The sequence below is a fragment of the Talpa occidentalis genome, unplaced genomic scaffold, assembly GCF_014898055.3.
Source record: "Talpa occidentalis isolate TD23 unplaced genomic scaffold, MPIMG_talOcc4v2.1 talOcc4.546, whole genome shotgun sequence".
Taxonomy (NCBI): Eukaryota; Metazoa; Chordata; class Mammalia; order Eulipotyphla; family Talpidae; genus Talpa; species Talpa occidentalis.
This window is the reverse complement of record NW_023604913.1, coordinates 2503-14153: the sequence shown is the minus strand read 5'-3', so window position 1 is coordinate 14153 and position 11651 is coordinate 2503.

Below are 11651 nucleotides of genomic sequence, written 5' to 3'. Positions count from 1 at the left end.
TATCCCATTTATATTAGGAAGCATTTAGCTCTGAGGAAATCTGTTGGAAAAAACTGACCTGACAATGGTTACATTTTGGTCAGAAAAATAAAACTAAAAAGTTAACACATTGTGTCCTTATGGGCCCATATATGTTCCCTAATAACCTTGCATGCAACAGTGCTCTAATCTTCTTTCCCTTTAGATTACATTTTTGATGTTTACTGGGAATAAACATCAGTTCTCTGTGCCTAGCTTGATGCTGAGAGCACAACTGTTCAGTAGCAGTATTTGCTACTGCTGCAGGTTTACGGATAATATTTATGGGTTGAGAGATAGACAGCATATGTGAGTTTTTTTTTTTTTTTTAAGATTTATTTATTTATTTATACAACAGCTGGGGTATAGGCCAGAGGCACGGGAGGGTGAGAGGATTCACCAGAGACAGAGTGGGGAACAGAAAAGGCAGACTGACCGAAAGCACTGCCGAGGTCTGCCATGACATGTGGGAATCTCCCTAGCTGTCCAGTAATCGAACCCGTGCTGCAGAGGCTGCAGACAGCTTCACAGTGCTTAACCTTCTGCGCCACCTGGAAGGCCCCAAATTATGTGATTAATACCACGTGCACCATAATTGGGAATTGTAAACCAAAGTCATTTGTGTTTTGCTGACTGACCAAGGGGAAGTGTACCTTGAATCTGTGACCCTGGTTCTCATCTGTTGCCCGGTTTTTGTATGTGAGGGCTAGGTGTCTGATTATCTCAGCAATAACTGCACTCCTTTAGGGAATTGTATGTGTTTGCGTGTTCCGTCAAAATATACAAAATGGAATATCATCTCTCACTAATTGGTTCATATGGACATATTGAGAAAAGTTTGTCCCTCTATACCGTCGACTTCAGTTATTATAGTGTTTCTTTCCAAGAGCATCAGCCTTTTCTCATCTCTTTCCCTGGAATCTTTTTTCCACATTTGACCTGTTTTTCATTTTTAATCCATAGCAGGCTGAGTAAAACAAGAGATACATTTACTAACTTACTAACTTTGTGGCTTTAGCAAATCACTAAACTTCTGTGGTCCTCATTTAAAAAACTGAAACTTACTACCTAACACTGTGACTATGAAGAATAAATAATTGTATATTTGAAATTGTCTAATGTCGTGACACTTTGACCTTTAATAAATACTAGTTTTCCCTTTTTTCTTAGTTGTGTTCTTTTGACCAACTGATTTTATGGCTTTAAGTCAATTAACTTCTGTGTTTTAGTTGATCATTGATAAGCTCTGTTTCCATTTTAAATCTCTGAGGGGTTGTAGTCAGATAATAGTAATTGGCAGAAGTCTGATGGTATGAGGGCTGTTCTCTAATAGCATTCATTAGCACATGTTTTAGAAGAGTGCTTCTTAAATACTGTGGCAGAAGCCTAGTTTTTAAAAATTTCCTATGCATCACTGAGTAATACTTTTGTAAAATAAAATCAAAATGTCCCTGGAGGGTCTCCCTGGTGGTGCAGGGGTTAAGCACAGCACTGTGAAGCCATCCGCAGCATCTGTAATACTGGCCAGGGAGCTACCCACATGGCGCAACAGACCTCTCCTGTTTCCCATCTGCTCCCCTCAGCAGTGTATTTCCGTAGATTCTTCTGTTCTACTCCCCACTCTGTCTCTGGTGAATCTTCTCACTCCCTGCATCTCTGGCCTACACCCTAGTTCTTGTATGCATAAATAGATAAAATAAATCTTAAAAACAAAGAAAGACCCTGATTGCTTGCTGATTTCAGTAGACTCTGCTGCAGACCAATGTATATGGTAAAGAGAGAGTTTGTGAGGTGAAGCTGGCCACGGATCAGTAGTGTTAATGACTGATTTTTTTTTTTTTAACTCACAATCTGATCATATCCTCTTCATATTTTAGATTTATGGCTTGACCATATCACAGATCTGGGGGTACTAAATCTCTTCTTTTGTAGGTCGACTTTTACATTGCTGTTCATGTATTTCAGTTTTCAGCTCCATTAGTGTACTGTACACATTAGGGAGTACACAGAAACTTAAAGAAATCTGGCTTCCCTTCCCCCCTCAATCATCTGTCCCCTCTTCCCCCTGCCCAAGAAAGGCCTGTCCGTTCATGTTTCCAGCTCAAGTCTCAGTGAATGGAATCCTGTTGGTTTAGGATAATGGGAAGTGACGGGGGGAAGAATGGCCCTGGCATTTATAGACATTTTTTACACAAGAGGCTGTAAATTGTCCCCTCCAACTCTTTGGACTGTTTGAGGCTAGAATGGCATGCCTTTTCTCATACAAACCTCATGGTGACTGTGGGCTGAGAAACCTCCCACCCCCACAAACAAAACAAAACCCAGATAAATAACCTCTGCCTGGTTGGTTCTGATTGATCACAGTTAGGTTTTCTGTCTTGTGCTTAACTGGTTGTTTTTTGTTTTTATTTTGGGTGGTTTTTTTTTCTGTTCAGTTTTCCATTCCTCCCAGGAGAAGCAGTATTTGAGTCAGTCCTGTCGCTGGGCAGGACTTAGCCTTGCACACAGGAAAGTCATCTCTGAAAGGAATGATAGCTGGATAGTGGGAGTGAAGATGGAAAGTCAGCTCAGTAATACTTTATCATAGGATATCGGCTTTGGTATAAAAACTAAGTCTGTACTTAGCGTTGTAGTATCAACTGATAGAACTGATTTGAGTGGATTTGACAACTTTCAGAACATGAAACTTGATATGTTAGAAGGTTACGGGAAATTGAGCTAGATGTAAGTGTCTGAGGGGAGAAAGGGCACAGAAAACACTACCAACCCTAGGGACTAAGCAGAAAACTGGAGTATGATTTATATTCTCCCTCCACAAGAATGTGAGAGACGTGTATGTTACTGCTTTCTGATTCTTGATTGGTAGTAGGAAATATAGGCGTCTTGATTCTGTAGTGATCTTAGTACATCTTGCCTTACTTCTCTACTAGAATAATAGCAGTTTTTCCCTTCTGTGTTGTGCTGTGCCAGAATATAAAAAGGTTGAAAACAAACTGTCTCTCCATTGACCACCACCTTGTTGTTGGGGCTGGTAGCTAGAATATTTTTGGGTGGCTGCAGTGATTATTTTCGTGAACCTTTTGTGTAGTTATATATTTTTACTCACCATTGGTTGGAGAAGAATCGCTTCAGAGTGAGAGAGTTATTGGGCTTGCCTTGTTTTTAAGGAGGTTGTTACTGAAATGGGGAATAAAGAGGGCACCCATGCCTCCTTGCAATAAAATTCCATTGTGGCTAACTGATAGTGGGCTGATCTCCGTTTAATTTCTTTGAAAGACCTATTTGCGTCTATCTAGAATTTCCTTTAACCATCTGAAGTAAATGAAAGATTTCCCATTTAGCACTGGGTTTGGTATAGAGTGGTTAACCTTTGGGATGAGGAGAAAAGGAAGTTCACAGTATGGATTTCGGAGTTGGTCACTAACTTTCTTAGAGGGTCTGTAATTGGGATTTGTTGGAGACTAGATTTTTTTCCCAAAGGAAGAACTGTGGGGCCATGCTTGGGACATTGCTAACACAACCGTAAGAATCAGAAGAATCATAAGCTGTGATGAGGAGATTGGTAACATTTTTTTTTTTTAAGATTTATTTTATTTATTTATGCATACAAGAACTGGGGTCTAGGGCAGATGTTGGGGGAGGGGTTTGGGGGGAGCAGAACAGACAGATCTACTGAAATACACAGCAGAGGGGAACAGCGGGCGAGACAAGAGAGGTCTGCTGCACCATGTCGGTCAGTTCCCTGGCTGGGGATTGAACTCATGCTGTAGTGGCTGGCAATAGCTTGATAGCGCGGAGACTTTAACTTCTGTGCCACCAGGGAGGCCCTGGTAGAATATTTTTAAAAGAGGTATGGGTAGGGCCTCCCTGGTGGCGCAGCGGTTGAGCGCTGGGTTGCGAAGCTGCCCGCAGCCCCTGCAGTGCTGGTTCGATCCCCGGCTGCTCCCCGGCCACCGGAGGAGGGCCCCACATGGCGCGCAGACCTCTCCTGCCGCCCGTTGCTCCCCTCAGCAGTGTACTTCGGTCCTTCTGCCTGCTCTGCTCCCCGCTCTGGCTCTGGTGAATTCTCTCACCCTCTCGCGCTTCTGACTGTACCCAGTGCTTGTGTAAATTAAAAAAATAATAAATAAATAAATCTTAAAAAAAAAATGTCAAAACTACCACTTTAAAAAAAAAAGGTATGGGTAGATTATTTACATCCCCAAATGAGTTGGGAAAGTCACTTTCTGAGTTGGTATGAATTCTTTTTCATCTAGACATACTCAAGTAGCAGAACCTAGGCCTAGTAAACACTTTATTTTCTGTTCCCCTTTCTTTTATATGTATATATATATTTTTAAAAGATTTATTTATTTATTTTATACAAGAACCGGGGTACAGGCCAGATGCGTGGGAGGGTGAGAGGATTCACCAGAGACAGAGTGGGGAACAGAACAGGCAGACTGATGAAATACACTGCTGAGGGGAGCAGTGGGCGAGACAGGAGAGGTCTGCTGTGCCATGTGGGACCCTCCTGGCCGGCCAGGATCGAACTGGCACTGCAGAGGCTGCAGACAGCTTCACAGCGCAGCGTTCAACCTCCTGGGCCACCAGGGGAGGCCCTATATATATTTTTTTGTTTTTGTTCTTTTCATTTACCAGTTTTCGGAATAATGAGTTACTTCCTGGCTGTGGCCTTTTATTTATTTTTTTAAGGGTTTTTTTTATTTATACAAGAACTGGGGTATATAGGCCAGAGGCATGGGAGGGTGAAAGAATTCACCAGAGACAGAGTGGGGAGCAGAACAGGGAGACGGACCAAAGACACTGCTGAGGGGAGCAGCGGGTGAGACAGGAGAGGTCTGCCATGCCATGTGGGCATCTCCCTGGCCTGCCGGAAATCAGCCCACTGTGCCACCAGGGAGGTCCTGTTCCCCTTTGTCATGGGATCCATGGAAAGCAAGAAAAATGCATTAAGAGTGTAGATGGAGAAAATTGTAGATCCTCTTATTCATTGTATTTCATTGATTAAGAGTTTTTGTGGGAAGTTCTGCTTTCATCCAGATTGTCATTTTTCCCAAGAATGCTTCTTCTACTTGAAAAATTATATTTTTTTTTTTTTTTTAAGATTTATTTATTTATACAAGCACTGGGTACAGTCAGAAGTGCGGGAGGGTGAGAGAATTCACCAGAGCCAGAGCAGGGAGCAGAGCAGGCAGAAGGACCAAAGCACACTGCTGAGGGGAGCAGCGGGTGGCAGGAGAGGTCTGCGCGCCATGTGGGACCCTCCTCCCGTGGCCAGGGAGTGGCCGGGGATCAAACCAGTGCTCCAGAGGCTGCAGGTAGCTTCGCAACCCAGCGCTCAACCACTACGCCACCAGGGAGGCCCGAAATATTCTTTTAACGTATTTTAACAAGCAAGAAAAGAAAAAGGAATGGATTGTATGTAGGATGTTGTTAGCATTTGAGAGTAGCTATCAGAGAGGACAAATTTCATGAAAAGTGAAGGCTCAGCTTCACACAATTTTCTGTATTTCTCAGGGCAGTTTAGGGCCTAATAAAAATTAGCCAGTACTTTATATCTCCTTCTAATTCATAATTTGAAAACAAATACTTGGCTTTTTTCGTCTCTACCTCCCTATATGATAAAAACACAGCACTACTGTCCTGCCACCATTTAGAACAAACCTGGAGAGAGAGTGGTCAAAAAACTGTTTGTTTAAAGAGGAAACAATATAGAAAACTCTCTGACCTCAGTTTATCCCCTCATCTGCTTCTTCATTTGTCCCTGCTGAGGAACAGAACTTGTCTTTTGTCTGTAACACAAATACATCTTCACCCCTCTCCCTTCCTATTCGCCCTCCCCATGCACTCTTCTTACTCCCCTCTATTATGGTTCCAATCAATGATGTCATTATGTGTGTCATTCAACTACTGTTTGAACCACTTGGCCGTAGGAATTTGGAAGAGCAAAGAAACAGTGGAATTTTTCTCTTTCCTGTCCAGGGCTCTTGAAAATGTACTCTAATTTTAGCTGGAGAAATAGGAGTCAGCAATTTCTTCACTCAACTTCTTCTGTCTTCCCACTATGCCCTAACCTTCAAACATACTTTACTTAGCCGTGTAGGAGAGGAAAATTGGACATGAAACATTAAGAAAATAAATTGACTGCTTTAAGAGGAAAAGGTCTAAACATTGGGGGACGCAAGATGAGATTTTTTTTTTAAAAGATTTTATATTTTATTTATTTATACAAGCACTGGGTACAGTCAGAAGTGCGGGAGAGTGAGAGAATTTACCAGGGCCAGAGCGGAGAGCAGAATAGGCAGACTGACAAAGTACACTGCTGAGGGGAGCAGCAGGCGGCATGTGGGACCCTCACCCAGCGGGTGGGGATCGAACCGGCGTTGCAGAAGCTGCAGGCAGCTTTGCAAACCAGCGCTCAACCACTGCCACCAGGGAGGCCCATCAAGATGAGATTTTTTTAATGCTGCAGCAACACTTATAGCTGGCGTTTTATCCTATTTACTATAAATTGGATCATTAAGAAGTTTCTCATTGTGGGTTGCATTCCCATGGTTGTGATCACTAGGGTTTTCTCTCTCTGATTTCATTCATTGAATTTGAGCCCAAAAAACTAGAGGTGGGAAAGTTTATCAGAAAAAAACTCACTCTTTTTCTGTCTCCTCTCCTTTATACCCCACTCCCAGTACTGGCTTTGCATTCTTTCTTTTAACATGTCAGAGCTGGTGACAGTGATATAAAACAAGTTGTGTGCTTCTTTGGTCCTCCTGTCGTCGTTACCCCAAGAGTAAACACAGCCTGGAAAATGAGGGGGAATGCAAGATTCTGTTAAATCTGTTTTACTTTTAAGTGCCTTCAGTTATTTTTGCCAGTCAAGCTCTTGGGATGGAACCATTCTCTTGAGTGTCAGTCTTTTTTTTTTTTTTTTTTTAGTGCCATTCTTAGAACAGAAGGCAAATAATTGTTAAAAGCCACCTGTAAATCACAGGATGTTGTATGTCTAGTTGTATATCTAATTTTCGATTGAGTCGTCTGTAACTGGCCTGACTTTTCTAAGCAGAACAATAGCTGTCTTGTTTGATCACTCCGATACCTTCCCCGACTATGGTGAAATGTGAACTAGAATCCAAGTCTATTTATCCTTCAAAATCAGAAAAACTGTTGTATGTTTTGTTTTGGGTGTGTATATGTGTTAGTTTTGTGTGTTTTGGAGGGAAATTTTGGTGCTCAAAGGCTTCCCATAATTATGAGAGCTGTTGCAGTCTAGGAATGGTTAAGATGTATTTAATATTTGAGAGACTAACAGCTGAATAATAGCATTCCTTGGACTGACATTATAAAGAGAGGTGGCATTTCATGTTATAAATGCATATTCATAATTACATGATGGTTCATTTTCTTATGTATTCATCAAATAGCGGGCTTGCTTTTCGTATCTAGTAGCTGAAGGAGATCAGATAAAATCCTATAATATTTTGGAGATGGGGATGCAGCAGGGTATCAGATTGAGCAATATATAGTGATGTTTGCAAACCAGCAAAGTTCCAGTTTTTAATTAATTCTGAGCTTCCTTGTTAAGATCTAGAAATGTTAACTTCATTCCCTGTCCTTTTCCTTTGCTTCTCTTTTTTCACATTTTTAAAAAACAATATTTTAGCCAAATCTTACTTCCTTATCCCCAGAGCAGATTCTTAGGACAGAAAATAGAATGTATTTTCAGGGTATACCACATTTGGAATTCACTTCAAATATTGAGTCTTTCAAAACCTTAGCAGTAGAGATTTTGTTATGGGAAAGGAGATTATATTCGAAATGCTTGATGTCTAGATTTTAGAAAATATTTATCAAGTGACGAATTTACTGAGAATAGAGGAGCCAGTTTTAGAAAGAATTTTAACTGCCTTGTTCATGCTTAAATATGAGTTGGTTTAAGAGGAAGAGCAACTAGAAATGAACAGAGCTCTATCATAAGAGGCATCACTTACTGGATTTCTTTAATATTCTAAATGAATAAGTAAAACTCGTGCCTTTAGACAAAATCTTTCTGTTCTCCACCTTATTAATAATATTCTTCGTCTTTCTCTGTATCCCTCATTGTGTATCCGCAATACCTTTGTGTGCTTGAACCTACTTGCCTCCTTTTTATACCCACTGACTTACTCCCTGTCTTGTTTTGGCATGTTCTTTCTGTATTGAACTCCTCAGGGAGAAGAGTCTCTCTGTTCATCTGTCTGTATTTTAAGGCCTTCAAGACAGGTGTGCTCCTCAAAGCCAGCTGTGACTCCTTCATAACTTTCTTCTTCTCCTCACATACCTACAACTGAGATACCCTGTTTGTGTAACCACAGTTTTTTTGGAAGGCCTCTAGTGCTTGAAAGGGGAAATTGGTGTGGAATAGTAGCCTTATTTGGAGTTGTTGAAAAATTCTTTTTCTTTAATTTTGATCTATGTTTTTCTCAAAGTTATTTGCAGTTTCCCCCAACTGCACACAAGGGTCTCCAGCAGACCCTTTAAAAAATACATCCTCCTACGTACACCATTTTGACACTGTGTTGAAGTGAAGCCAGAAATCTGCATGTTAAAATACTACAGGTGAAAAGAATCCCTTTTCCTAGTGCTGATGCTAAATTTTGTAATGTGCAGGTAACTCGCTGTCTTTCTCTGTGCATTTTGAGTAAGACAGCACTCACTTGCCCTCAAAAGTTTTTAGCTTCCCTCTACTGACTTCTTGACATTTCTGCCAAGCTCTGCATCGCTTATCCCTAAAAGCAGCAACTTCCTGGCTTTTAAAGGAGGGAGGTGGGGACTTTTAATAGAAACTTGGGTTCCGGGGGTCTCAAGTGTGAAGCCTTCATTTCCTCCACCTGCCTTGCTTTGTCCTACAATCAGCTAGAGCGAGACCGAGACGACCTCCTCTGGGGTTGGAAAGGAGTGGGGGTTGGGGAAAGAGCTTGTTTTTGGACAAGAAAAAGAAAAAGTGAAGGGAGCTAGTATCTCAGGAGAGTGTTGGTTTTGAGATGACTGTGTTTTGGTTTCAAATCCTGTGATGATGTAGGTTTCCTGGTAGTCTCTAATTCTGGTGTAACTTTAAAATTCTTAGCACGTTTCTGGTTCTAGAAAGTTGATTCTGACCTCACAGTTGAAAGAGATTTTTGAGTGTAGGTAGCCATGCACTGCATTGGGAGGTGGGGGCGGGGGTAGGGTGGGGCGGGGGCTCTGTGTGTGTGTGTGTGTTACTGGAGTGTCTCTTACTGTGTATTGGCTAAGATGACATCATACCTTCTGCTAGTCCGGTCTTTTTTACCTTTAGTCCTGCTTAGACTGTACATTGGTTTTTAGGACCACCCCATGTTCTGTGATCTGGCTGACTTAAAGACTCAGGAATAAACATGTTCAGATGAATTTCAGATACTTGGGCAGGGCGGTGACAGCTGTGTGTTTAAGCATTGAAGTGTTTCTGAGAGAAAAACCATCAGTTGCTGTCATTCACCCTGAGAGTATGAAATTGGAAGCCTACTTACCCTGCAGTGTTTCATAACCTTTACCTCTGGGAAGTCAAGGCCATGTCATTATTAATTTACGGCCGCCTGAAAGCCCCAGGCTCTGCTTTTCATCTTGCGCTCAGTCACATGCAGTGAGAGTTAGGAAGGTGACCATAAGGCTCCTTCTTTTTACCTCACTCTTACCTTACATTCCCTTGGAAAATCAGATTGGCCTGAGAACTATTAACATCTTGGTATGGTAATTCACTTACAAAAGGAGACTGCTATTTGTTATTTTTGTGAAATGTGACCTTATAGCTCATTGCTAACCTCTCTTCCATCTTTCCAGGAAAATACTTCCTAGGAAGTAACTGTTAAAGTGGAATAAACAAAGTGTTTAAGTCCTGGTGGGAATATATATGAGACTTTCAATGTGATACTTTATTTTTTATAAAGATTTATTTTATTTATTTATGCATAGAAGAACTGGGGTGTAGGCCAGAAGTAGGTATGGGGAGGGAGGGAGTGGAGGTGAGAGGATTCACCAGAGACAGAGTGGGGAGCAGAACAGGCAGATGTACTGATATATACTGCTGAGGGGAGCAGTGGGAGAGACAGGAGAGGTCTGCTGTACCAGGTAGGTTAGCTCCCTGCCTGGGGAGAGAACTCATGCCACAGTGGCTGATGATAGCTTGATAGCGCTGAGAGTTGAGCCCCTGCACCACCAGGTAGGCCCTATATGAGACTTTTAAATTGAATATGTGTTGGATGTAAATTGTACAGCTCAGTATTAAAACAGCTATTGGAGAATGACCGGTTCCAACTCATAGCAGTACCTGAACTTCCCTGAAATGCCCTTTTCTACTTGTCAAGATATCTCTGACTTAAATCTTTCTGCTGCTTATCCACAGTGTAAGGAAGAATGATTGGTGAGTGAGTTTGTTGCACTGACCAGGAAAAAATGCCTGAGTTGGTTAATTCTTTTGGTCTCCTCAGGGGATACCTAGGCTATTTTTTATTTGAATTCAGTAAATACCCTTGCTTAGTGTTTTGAATTACAAAATTCAAGTTCCATAAATAAGCCTAGCTTTCATTTGGATCACTGATTTGTTTCTCTTTATGATCCAAAGTGACACCGATAATAAGATTGAGGAAGATGAACACTTTCAACAAAACCATGTGGTACTAATTAAATCAAAGTGGACACCTTTGAGCAGGCAAATACCCATAGCATATGAAGCTTGGAGCATTATTATTTATTGTCTTCTGTGTAAAATTATTACTAAGTTTTGAAAAACATTCTCTTGAATTTGAATTTTAAAGATACAGGTTGGGTTTGGAAGGCAGCAAAACTAGAACCATTTTGGGTAGAGATCTTATCATGGATACTATTTGCTTAAAAAGATGCAACTACTTTAGAAAGCATCTGTGATATTTCAGAAAAATAATTGTACCAGATCTTACATGTGGGACTTAATTCCTGGTTACAGTGTGTATGCCATTGAAACCATTGGCAAGATCCCTTTATTTAAAAATTTTAGTGTTTACCTAATACCTCTGTCCCCTTTTTTTTTCTTTGGGAGCATCAAGTTGGTTTTTGTTTTTTTTGTTTTTTAATCCCATTATATTTAGAGAGAGGCATAAGCTCTTAGAGCCAGTCCCACCACAGTAACTGACTGCACTTCATCTTGCCTTCTAACCCTCTAGCTCAGGACCAGAGCCTCCATCTCTGGAGTTCACCTGCCTGCCTGCCGGCCTTCCTCTCCTCCCTCTCCCTCCACCTCCCCTCCCTCCCTTCCCTCCCTCTTCTTTCCTTCCTTTCTTTCATTTATGCATACAAAAGAACTGGGGGACAGGCCAGAGGTGTGGGGGCTAAGAGGATTCACCAGAGTCAGAGTGGGGAGCAGAACAGGCAGACTGACTGAAATACACTGCTGAGGGGAGCAGCGGGCAAGACAGGAGAGGTCTGCTGCTCCATGTGAGTCACCTCTCTGGCCAGCCAGGATCGAACTTGTGCTGCTGTGGCTGGCGACAGCTTGATGGTGCTGTGTCTTTAACCCCTGCGCCACCAGTGAGGCCCCCTGGAGCTCGTATTTCTTACCACAATACTTCTGGCCTCTCCTTTCTAATAGAAATATTTGCAAAACC